We start from the raw sequence: 12659 nt of genomic DNA on the forward strand, positions 1-12659 counted from the left end.
CAATTCAGAGCATGAAGGCGCTTCACTAAAAGCACTTCACACAGATGTTCAATATTGAGTCAGAGCAGGCATGAAAAACGTTCTCCCCGTTGTCTCCCCTTTCTGTGGCGCTGCAATATTTAAACCGTGTCCCAATAAAAAGCTGTGAAGTGTCGAATCTTGCACAGGAAACAGGCGATGATACAATTTTGGAACATTTCTGTCACTATAAAAAGGTTGTTTTCACTCAAATGTCTCATTATGCACCGGAAGGAGTTTCCTGCTTTTTTTAACTGTATGTCATTTAACGACAAAAATTAAGCATTGTTATATACATTTTTTTTATTTTGTTTTTTTATTTTAGATACTTTGATAATCCCAGAGGGAAATTGCTTAAACAGGTAACTGCAGTTTGTATTTAATATGCTTAGTTTCAGTCTGGTTTTTTGCTTTTGTGGAGGTTGGTTTACATGTATACTATAACTACAAAACTACACACACTCTCTTTAGCTAACATTAGCCTGTGAGCTATATAGCAATATACTTTCTTGGGCAGATAATGGCATCAAATTTATCCAAATTCATAGCATCAAGCTGTTTGCTAAATTAGCTAAATTGCTCTTTGCAAATAATACTCTATCAGCTAATGTTAAAAACTTAAAAAACACCAACAATAAATGATGCTTTTCTCTTATATCCAAAGTATCCAAATTATTATTATTATTATATTATATTATAAGTGGTTTTAGAATTTAAATATTCATCTCAGATTAAACATCCTGTTTATCAATCAACACCAGAAAGTGTGGCGCTGTTTGGCGTTAGCTGTTATTATTCTGTCCTCTTTTATTAGTCCTACAATAGTGTGTGTCTTTGTCCTGTTTGTTACAGAGTCAGGTTATAGTTGTAAATATGAGTTTGTCATTGTTTGAGGGGCTCTCCCACTACAGAACGACATTTGATCCATGTAGATGAATCTCCTCACAGTCAGATCCTGCTGTGATTTATTCGATTTTATAGCAGCAGTGTCTCTCTCTCCATGGTGCTTTCATGTTCTTGCCTTATAATTTCTCACCATCGGCAATAAAATCACATAAGTAGAAGGAATTGTGTAGGGTCAGCTGTTCTATTGAGGCATGAGGCACATAAAGTGCAAACATTTCCATGTCTCGCCTGTTGTTGTTGTATGTTGCCTTCCCTTCTGGCTCATAGCTGGCTGGGGGAATTCCTTGTGACACAGTGACATGATGATTACTGGCATTCATGAACGTCAAAAGCTTCCGAGCAGCCTCCTCCTTCTCCCGCTGAGGTCTATCTGCTGTATCTCTATGGCCCTGCTCTTCAGGGGTCTCAGTGGGCTGCCATGGAGACAGCGACTGACAGATTTTTTGCCCTGAGCTGTCCCAGCATTCCCGGAGTCCTCTGTATCATGCTGATTTAGAGTTCAGAATCTATACCATGCTCTGACAGCATACTTTGTTAACATTCAGTGCGTGTATTGAGTTTAAATTAAGAGATTTTTGAGTGTATATGATGCCTTTGATGCACCCTGTCCCCTGTGTGTGGTTAGAGAGTGTCTTGTTTTTCTCATCTACAGAGGGGGCTGTTTCAGCTGTGTCCTGATGTGGCACAGTGTGTTCATGTGTGTCTGCCTGGAGGCAGGAGATGCGTGTGATTGGCAGGTGGTGATTGAAACCCTGTTGGAAAAGGACAATGAAAGAATAACATTCTATATTTTTCTAAGTGAGGCCACGTATGAAGATACAAGCTGCTGTACTGAGGAGTGAAGGAGAATGTGCTGACAGCACAGAGAGCGGGCAAACTAACAACATCTCTGGAGAGTCTGGTAGCAAGTACACCTGATAATCTTTCTTCTGTTGACTCCTATTTTGAGTAGCCTGACCCTCCCATAAGAGCTCTGCATTCCCATCCAACTGGAAGTTTCATGGTGAAGGTCCATCCCATTACAATATTAATGACCACGGTGAGGGATAATGTGTGATGGATCACCAATCATACTGCCTCCAAATGGCATTGGCAAGAGTTGGGCACATAAATAATAAAGTGATTTAGATGCAAAATCCATCCTAAGCGGATTACAAAGGCAGTGGCACTGCAATCAATCGTCATTTTGGGCCAACATGATGCATAGCAAGCAGCGCAGGACGCTGAAAGTAAACTATACTGGTAGGAAGAAGAATGAGCAGGGACAGGTGGAGGGAGAGTATGCAGTGACTGCTACTTACTGTGTGACCACATATACACCTATAGGAACACTGATGTTGTTGATGATTTTATTTATACTGTAGATTATTGCTGCACAGTTTATGCTCACTTGGCTTGATCAAAACCAGCTCAGATCTGATTGGTCATTTCTAATTAGGCTGCAAAGGAAGATCAGAAAACTTAATAAGGCATAAAAGGAGGCTCCATCAAATCCCATTAACACTGAACCATGAGGTCTGTGGAAGACTTCCTGTTTATGGTGACCTGCTGCTGTTTCTGTCGCCTAGCAACATACATCCGATATGTTCTATTATATATCAAGAATCCCATCGTCACCACCGTGCAATGAATAAAAAAATATGTTTGGCCGCGAGGAACCCACCTGAAGCATCCTCTGTTATCAGGCTAAAGAAGGGCGTGTTAAAGGGCCCTTCCAAATAAGACAGCTTTGTCATTTGATGTGAAAGATAAATATAATAAACATTAAATCTGCATTGGCATTGTGTCGCTTTGTGTTAGCATGCAGTCTCACAGACATATAGCCCACCTATATCGTTGTAGCATAGCCTTCATCACACAACCTGAGATGCTCAGCCCCAATCCCACTTTTCTAAACTCATTATTTATCTATTTAAAAGAAGGAAATACTGTATGTAATTCACAAGCTGAAGAAAAGCCAACTGCGACGCTTTCATGCAAAATGCACACGACTCTTTGAATGCCACTGAATATCACAGGCTTAACACAATAAGTGAATATCCAGTGGGGGATTTCTTTTCTTTAATGTCTATCCAGACCAATCCTCCTGCGCCTTCTCCACCTGGCTGCTGTAATTCTTTCCATCACTCATCATTAGCATTTACAGGCTCCAGCTCACTTTAAAATTTGCATACTTAATTCCAGCGATGTCTACAATAACTGCACAGTTCACTAACTGTATTTTAGAGAGAGTGAGAATGTTCAGAAGCACGAACAGTCGTGAGTATTGCAGTATATGCATTTAGATGGGCCAGTGTCTGCTCATCCAGGGGACTTGAAAAAGCCCTCTCTGTATCTTTTATGTTTGTTTCTCTGTGTGTTCACGTTCACTGAAGGATTTGAAGTGAGCCACAAATTATAATATCAATATATAATCTATTTCTCCCTCTCTTTCCTCTCTCAGCGCCTCTCTGTCTTTCTCTCCATATCTCTCCTTGTCCTTGTGGGTGATTAGAATGCACCCTGGTCGTTCATCTCCTCCCTCATTAATCACGCTTGGAGAGACTGAGCCGGACGTTGAATGCACTGTTGGCCTGACCCAGTGCTCGACAAAAGCATCCATAACACCAGGTATAGAATAGCATGCAGGCTCACCTGCACCGTATAGCCAAGCTAGAGGATTTATCTAAGCTGGTATATAGCCTCAGAATATAAGAACATGTTTCCTTTGTAGGAAACAATATTGAAGATATTTTAAGTTTGTCATTGTGCACGTAATAGGCTTTAATAAAGCCACCCAGGAAACTAGGAAATCACATTTCCCCCAGCTGCCTGGATCTCTTTCTGTCTCCCTTTTTCTATCCCTTTCTCTCTTTCATACATACTGACAAATGCGTTAGTGGGGCATGAGCCACAGTGTGGACAAAGTGAGATGGATTACTGTGTGGATTTTGGCAGGAGGAACTGCAGCTAATTCTCTGATTAGAAACCTGGGTTCAGAAGGCAGAGAAACACTGAGCTGTGAATCAGAGTCAGAGCTCAGAGCTCAGTGGGCTCCAGCAGGCTCTGTGTGTGTGTGCAGGGCAGGTGCATATGCCCATAGAAACCACGCTTGCTTCAGTGTTTTTTGCTGTTTTGTAGTTCAGTTATGGTCCAAGTGCACAGTAGGCTGCTGCGAGGTTTTGGATTTGAATTCTTATATCCAGTATAGATGAATAAATAAAAGTAAAACTGGACACATGTGTCATTATGCTTCAAATATGTTACTTGCTATGGAGCAGCTGGTCAAACGTTATAAAGACAAGCTACATACATAGCTTGATTTCCGGCTCACCACAGCTCTACCTTGCTGCATTGTTGATAAAGGAGCTAGCTTGCTGGCATGCTGAGCAGGTCTGGTTATTTTTGTCAATTCATTTTTATCCATTAACATACCATCCTGAATGTTTGTTGTGGTTTAATGTAATGGAAGACTCCAGGGTATGATACTGTTGTCGACATGACTCAGTAGGCAACACGTCAATTTTCATTCATGTCTTCATATCCTCCATCTGACCTGGAGATCATACTTTTGTCATCTGATAGTAGATAGACCTCAATATGAGATGAGCAGTGTGGACAGTGAGACACAGAATTAACCTAACAAGCGTTCCGGATGTGTTCATTAATATTGCATACAGAAGAAGAGGGGGAACACAGCGAGGGGTGAAGAAGAACAGAGCTACATAGTTGCTGTCTTTGCATAACCAAAGACGCCTGCAGACTGTAGAGAAGTTAGGGTCACATTTAGGGCGGGCAGGATAGGCTTGATCATTGATTAAAAATGATTGAAATTCTGAGCTGGACTCACACATGGAGAAAAAAAAGTCAAGTATTGTTGTGGGCATGCATGTGGATGTGACCAGATAACATATTAAATGAAGAGGTTCGGACATTATCTATAAGAGTCTCTGCAATATGTATCAAGAGTAATGAGCTTTTTGGGTAGGATTAGTGTTCCTACAGCTGCTCAGCTGGTGCATGCTGAGAGATAATACTTCAGTAAGAAAGCTGTGTGTCGGTAGCAGGTGCACTGCTGCAGTGCAACCTTTACATAGTGCATCAGCTAAACAGACACAGACTCACAACAGGCCTGACACAGGCCCACAGAATGGAAAATCTGCCCTTTAGCTCTTCATAATAATTGATCCAGTCAGTCATGTCTGTCTCTTAATTTGGGCCGTAATTGTGGATGTGCACCTCAGGCTGAATGACAAAGAAGAAATCCAGGCGATAAAAGGTGACGTATTGTGTGAGTAATGGTTCGTGACTCGTGATTACACATGCAGTGATAATTACTGCGACCCTGGAGCGTTTCTGTGGACCCGCACTCACAGGGCTCTGCAGCATAACCCCTTCCGACTCCCCCTGCTTAGTGCATGAATTAAGAATCACTGTGACAGACTCGCTAGGGACTTCGCCCTCTGAATGAAGACGGGCAGTACAAACAAAATAACATTAAAAAAACAGCCGGGAACTTCGCCCCGAGCAATATTTTGCTCTCTGATGAGTTTATGTCTCCTCTCACATTTCCTTATTTGACTTCCATCTCCTCGCTCTCTCACAGAATTTGCCCTTACTCTTCCTCATTCCTTCATCTTAATTACACTACAAAGATGACGGATTGTGACTCATGGCGTCCAGTTGTTAGTGTGGACTCACAGCTGGAGGATCTGTCGCAGCCATAGGCTCCACTGTCCGGTAAAGGTCACACAAATCATGACAGTGGATTACTACCTCAAGTTTATTGCAGTCAACACTTTGCATTAGCTGGGGCCAGGAGTAACCTCTCTGACACCATGAAGCCACAGTTTACAGTCAGGCCATAACTATCCCAAGGTACTCGGAGCGCTGTTGAGAGCAGCGGTGCATGACAAACTTGCCACTTGGCCTTCTCAGACCTCGAGCATGTGCTATTTTGAGGAGTGGAGCTAGGATAGTTCTGCAATGGAGAGGCAAAGATGAAAGATCCACTCACAAGTATTTGTCTGATTGAATATACAGTGATTAGCAACGTGTCCTCACACATAAGTGACAGACAGTTGCTGTCTCAAGTCAGGGGATGCAGCTTGTAGACTGTGTAGTTCAAAGTGATCATAGCTAAATAAGATGGTCTGCGTCAGTGGCAGGTTAAGGCTGTCCTATTACAAGTCCTCCTTTGAACCAGCTGACCAATACGCTGTTGTCTCTGGTAATGAAGGATACATCAGGTGCAGCCCTACATTTCCCAGGATTCATTGCATGATGTTGACTGTTTGATTCTTTTTATAAAAGACAAACTAAAGAGAAAACCTGTACCTGTTAATGTTGGCAACAGGTGGCCATGTGACTGGAGCAGCGTGTCAAACAGGAAGTCCTCCACAGACCTTCAGGCAGGCGTTTGTGTTGAAGGTTTGTTCAATTTAGTGCATTGTATGTTCGGCTTAGACTTCAAAACTACTTGGTTAGGATCTGGAAAAGATTAGAGTTCAGACCCTTTGACGTTGCATGTTATAAGGCAATCTGTTTCAATTTGCAACGAACCATTTTCTAGACTTCCTTGCTGAAAAATCATTCCCAGTTTACATGGACTGATTCACATGACCACGGGATGGAGCACAGCTTTTTTCCCTGGTGGGGACAGTCTAGTGAAACATCCAGTTCATCATCCTGATATTATTTTTGCAGCTCCCTTCTTGCTGGCTTATCTCAAAGCTTTTAACATCTTCTTTCAAACTCTGCTTCTTTATCAGGGTCTTCTCCTTTGTGGTTGCTATAGATTTAATTAGTGGAAATCAGTGAGGGATAATGACTTCTACCTGCGCTCACCTCTTTGTATAAAGTGTCCTGAATATTTTGCATAATCTCTGTAGATTTGATTAAGACACTGCACTGCCTGGTTCCTAAGGCCTTCATAGCTTCACAGTATAGAAAGTTGACATGATGACCAAACGTTCTCCTTTTTGCATCTGTTTTGGGCGAGGGCGCAGAACAGGCAGATGTTTGCTGTGTGCCTCTAAGGAAAACTGACAAATGCAAGCTTTATACACAAGAGGGGGGGTGGGCCCGTTTCCAATAGATAGCAGCTGGTTGGAGGAACAACCGTTCTGACCTTGACAACTCCTTGTAGCTTGTTCGCACATCCTTATTAGCCTGTAGCCTTGGTGGAGACGAGATGGTAAACAAGTTGCAGAACTAATGATTACATTGAAGCTGGAAGAGTAGCTGGAAATAGAACCAGATGATGTTCACACTCAGTGTGATGGATGGATAAGGATGACTTAAAGCACTCTGACATAATGCAGGACTTCAGGGTACAGTATGCGAACACATCTAAGTGGGCCTCTGCAGCTGATGAGTTCTGGGAGCTCTAAACTGTGTCACCGTTTTCTCTGTAGCCTACCTGTGTGACAGAATTATTAATGAGCTGTGTCTGTATTTATGCACCTCATCTAACGGGGGAAGATGGGCCTCCTTCATTACTTCTGAGTTGCCGGAGCCGTCCTGTCAAATGAAATTTGAGGCTCAGGCCCAGACGAGCGCTTGTTATAACAAAAAGGGAAATTCATCAGGTGGTAGTTTGGTTTGAAATGATGGGTCAAGACAGCGTCAGTCTCATGTCCTCACATATGTGGTGATCACACAATCAGGAGGAAACATCTTCACATTGTGGTCACAGAGCGCCACCCTGTGGTGGATGGTGGCAATTACCATTTGTCACTCGGCATTAGATAAAGATGGTATTTGTTTTGTGTTTCAAAATTAGTTTTAAGGTGTGAATTTATTTCTTCAGTCTTTTTATGAAACTATAGTAGTCTTTAGTCTTGATGTGCTTTAAAAACCTCCCTTACTTTGAAGACCATGCCAAGAAGGTACATAACATAAATCACACTAACATCCATGTTAGACTTCATTTGAATATTACACATAGTTACAGCTGAATATTATATGACTGCATGTCCAGTCAGCTCTGTTTCTTTGTTGACATAATGAGTTTCAACAGACATTTATTGTACAGCAGCTGTAAAACCTGCATCAAATTAAAATGTCAGCCCGCATATCATATACATGAAGGCCTATAGAGGTATATTTTCAATTTAAATGTTTATGTTAATAGTAGGCCTATTATTCTACCTTTATATTTACATCAGATATATAATCATGTTATAAAGTTTATTTATTACATCTACTGTATTTCTTTAGATATATACTGGCATTATACAATATTATGTGGTATATCTGTTGTTTTTGTTCTTTCAGTTCATTTTTGATACTATAGAGTGCCATTAAAAAACTGTTACAGACAATGTACATAGACATAGAGCCTAAAGCCCCCAGAGTGAGCCACAGCCAGCTTTAAATAGAGAAAAACCACGAGCAGAGTGCTGATGATGACTGTGGACGTGCATTACTGTTACAGTGTAAAAGCGTGAAGTCTAGAGAAGAAAGGTGCTTATTGGAGCCACATGGGCCTTTAGCTGCATGATTTAGTGATGGTTCAGGGTCGCCTGAGCCAGCTCCAGCATTGCCATAAAGGGAGCTTTTAATCCTAATCTTAAAAGAAGACAGAGTGGCTGCCTCCTGAACCCAAACTGGGAGTTGGTTCCATAGGAAGCTGAAGGCTATTTAAGGAGACTGTAGGAGTTAACCTGCACTCTGAGAGTGAAGCAAAGGTCTTTAAGATACTCTGAGGCCATTAATGGCTCTGTATGTGAGGAGAATGATGTTAAAAATCTATGAAGCTGAAATCTTTTCCTTTTTCACATCCTGACAATAAAGGACAAACCCAATACTCTGTCTCTACAAAACCAGGATACAACCAGCAGCCATGTGGCAAAATATTGCCTAATGCACAACTATGATTGTAAAATCTTTTCTTATTTTATGATTTATTATATTTTGATAAGCACTTTCGCCTCACAACAAGAAGGTTCACGGTTCGACTCTGACTGGGCTTTTCTGTGTGGAGTTTGCACGTTCTCCCTGGTTGTTTGTCTGCATGTTGCCCTGCGATGGACTGGTGACCTGTCCAGGGTGTACCCTGCCTCTGCCCCGTAGTTAGCTTGGATAGACTCCAGACCCCCTGTGACCCTGCACTGCAGGACAAAGCAGGTTAATAGATGATGGATGGATGGATATTTTGATATATTTCTGCACTAATATCTGTTCTTCTGCTTTTACCATTGATTCAGATTTTTCCATAGATGTGCAGGACTTGTGAAAAAAGCCCACAAAGCCCAGAGTGACTAAAATGAGACCAGAGGATTTCTGAGATTGCAGTTAAAAAAACACTTCCCTTGTAGGAAATAGAACCTGTAGTCTGTGTTTGTGTACCGATTTCACACAAGCAGCCTTTTCCCATGAGTAAATACATTTGGGTCATGTGAAGTTTTTAGTAAAAAAAAAAACCACCTCTGTTGTGTTTTTCACTCCGGTGTATCTGCGCTGAAAACACATCTGTGAAGTTACACTTGAGCAGTTGTGACAACAGACGTGTTACATTCAATCTTGTGGAAAATTACATGACAGATGTAAAGCACCTCCACATTTCTTCCATCCATTTTTAATCCAGCACTCAACAATACTTCTGAAGTCTTTACTAAAAAGCAAACCAGACAATCTGACATTTATTTTCCTTGCTGCATTAATCGCTCTATTCTTCACCACGTTCCAGCTCAGAAACCAACAGGCTTGTTAATCTCAGGTGCAGCTGGTAGAAGCAGAAATGAAGTGAAACCTGGCGTTCTCCCCTTTTTTTCCCATCACTTTGGTTAAAATCATTTAGTGGGCAATGTTTCAGTCAGTTGCGGCTCCATTACGTCCACACAAGACATTATTGTCAGTGTATTGGATTTTTCTAACCTGCCGCCACCCTGTGCGGTTCGTATTATCTCTGTCGACTGGGTGCACGGCCGTGGCACAGATAGCGTCGGAGCTGAATTAGATTTGGCAGCCTTTAATGCTTGTATGAATACCAATTGCGACTAGTTCAACATTTGAATACTTCTTAATGTGATTCCTTGCACTCTGCTGACCCTGACAGATGGAGAGAGGGAGTGAGGGAAGAGAAAGGAGGGGAATGTGAGGCAAAGGAAGCAGGAGGGAAGGAGGGGATATGCAGATTAGAGCCTAAATATAAAGCAAATGAGGACTTACTTGAGAGGATGTAGGCTAGATAAATGTAAATCATGTTGTGCATGAATAGAACAATGGGATTAAAGAAGAGGAACAATAGAGGCTGTGTGAAACTGAGAAAAGCTTTAGAAATTATACATAAATTCAGTGAATACAGGGAGTGGTTCAGATCAATGTCACACTGCTGAAGTTTTAACCCAAAGCAATAAGTAATAAACTGGATATCGGTCTGTTACATACAACTATTTATTTTACCAATCCAATGCATTTTGGCTACTATGGTGACAGGTTCCACATTTGACATTCAGCATACTGCCATCGCTTCAGATGACTCTGTAGACTCTTTTGCTCCAGGCTCTGTGTGTTTGTTGTGAGATATAGAATTAAAATGAATAGATCAGCCCCATTACCTCATACCTGATCTAGCTATTTAGTCAATAGTGTATCTGATCTCAAATATTAATATCAGATTACTGCATCCCAAGTTACAAGCCAAACTTCCCCCATTCACAACAAGCCTTCCTCATTTTATCTTGGCCACCACGGTGACTGGTCCTGTCCAAGGTGTCGGCTTTTTAATGCACTATATTCACATGATTGCAGTGAGGAACACTAATACAATAATAACAGAGATTTAACGCAGTAAGTCATCCTATAGATGTACAGTATATCTCTATAACATTAGTAAAATTTCCTGTGGACCCAGTGACAGTCATTACGTGGCTGCTTTAATTAAATGTACGATGCAATCAGATGAATAGAACACAGTCATGCAAGTAAGATGATGCTGTTTTCATGATATATGTGTCATTAGCAGCCATGTGATATTCTTATTTAAGTCTGATGTATAGCTGGAGAAAATACACAAAAATAAATGAAGTCTTAATTTTAGCACAGTGGCTTAAATATCGCAGCTGGAAGCAGCTGTCGCTGTCATGCTGCAGGCTCTCCACTAGAGTGTGCAATTCTTCTTCCCAGGTTTAGGCTGGAAATCAGCACTTGAGCCAGAGGGATGCTCCTTGTAAAAATGTTGATGTTACCTGCAGTGTTTTGGTGCAGAGGATATTCAGCAATGTGTGTAGTAGGGTGTTTTTTTCATATATCTCAGTGCTATTAATCCTCCCATTTGAGTAAAGTACAGTAGAAGGACAAAATAACATGATGATGAATTTACATTTTTTGTTTTTGATACCTCGACACAGATTTGTCAGTGCACTAATGAGTCGTCCAGGCTTTGTGTTAGCAAAGACACACAATTTGCCGTCACACACTGCTAAGCAGTTGCAGCAGTTAGACACACACACTCTGGATGGGATGACTCAGTGCCAGAAGCAGCGCCTGTCTAATGAGCTAAGAGAGGTTGTAAGTCATGAGTCAATGAGATGAGATGGCTCAAGCAGATTCATATCCATCATGTAGAAAATCTTCCCCCTGGGCGTCCTCGTGCCTTCCCTCTGTCTCGGCCATAAATGAGGGTCATTTGTTATCAGGCTGTGTGTTTGAAATGCCAGCAGAGATTGTCTTTAGAGCAGGTTGATGCATGCACACATCCTACAGAGCTCCTCACATCTTAAAGAGGGTAATGATGTGCTAAGTGCTTTGAAGACTTTATGAGCTTTCAAACACGGGGTATATTCTTCTTCTTTAGGAAATCGCCACGTCCAGTTTCAGTTGTTGGTTAATTGCATCAATCTTCCTCTTGTACAGAGATAAATTCCTCCCAATGTTGTGAAATGAGTTTAGCTGGATTTAAGCACCCCCCATGGTGCGGTACAGCCAGCGAAGTAGCGGTAGCTGTAATTTAATATCAGCAGAGAGGGATAGTCTCTGTGGAAGTTTGGCAGCGCTGCAGCCCCTTGGGAAGATGTGCATGTTTAGTGTTTTATTCATTCTGCAACACAAACAATGCAACGCTCACATCCAGACTGAGAGTTTAAACAAAGAGTGAAACAAAGAGTGCAAACTCTGCTTTTTAGTCGTCGCATGCTGTGCTGTATTGTGTCTTCAGTAAATGCTGAAATCGAGATGTGAATGTGAATCAGGTCCTAAAATAAAGTAGTATAATCTCTTTTTTCAGGAGGGGGCGCTGTTGTTCCTGTCTGGTGCTTTGTTTCTTTCTTAGGCACATTTTTTTTTTAAATTTCTTTGACACATGGATGTTGGAGTATCCATGGCAACCATCGCCAGATGCTGCTGCAGCATAGAAACCATCCAACAACCAACCAAGCTGTGCTGTCTTGTTCCTTTTTTTTCTAACTGGCTTTTCTGAGCTATGTTCTTTGCATATTGTTTTTTTCCAGCTTCTAAATAGTTTTAGAACATTTTTTTTAATCTCACTCATGAATGCACCTCTCATTAGGTTGGAAACATCATGACCTTTCTGAGAAAGTAGTACTGCCCTCTATACTTTAGGCAATCTATTGAGAGCTAGTATGAAATGAAATGTGCAGCATATATGTGCTGTTTTTTTGTATAGTAGTCTGTCTGTTGTTGTATTAATCCATCCTGGACAGCAGATGTCCCCGCTACACTTTTAAATGTCTCATCATTGGTTCCACCTGAATGTTTATAACCTTATTTTTGTCACCCATAAAACAACTTTA

The 12659-nt window shown here is 41.4% G+C and overlaps 1 protein-coding gene across 1 annotated transcript in view; it reads left to right on the forward strand.

The window, feature by feature from the left end:
* LOC114453591 (RNA-binding Raly-like protein) overlaps positions 1–12659 on the forward strand; it is a 55285-nt gene that overhangs the window by 41518 nt on the left and 1108 nt on the right. The window lies entirely within an intron of this gene.

Source organism: Parambassis ranga, chromosome 20 (assembly GCF_900634625.1).
Source record: "Parambassis ranga chromosome 20, fParRan2.1, whole genome shotgun sequence".
NCBI classification, from domain to species: Eukaryota; Metazoa; Chordata; class Actinopteri; family Ambassidae; genus Parambassis; species Parambassis ranga.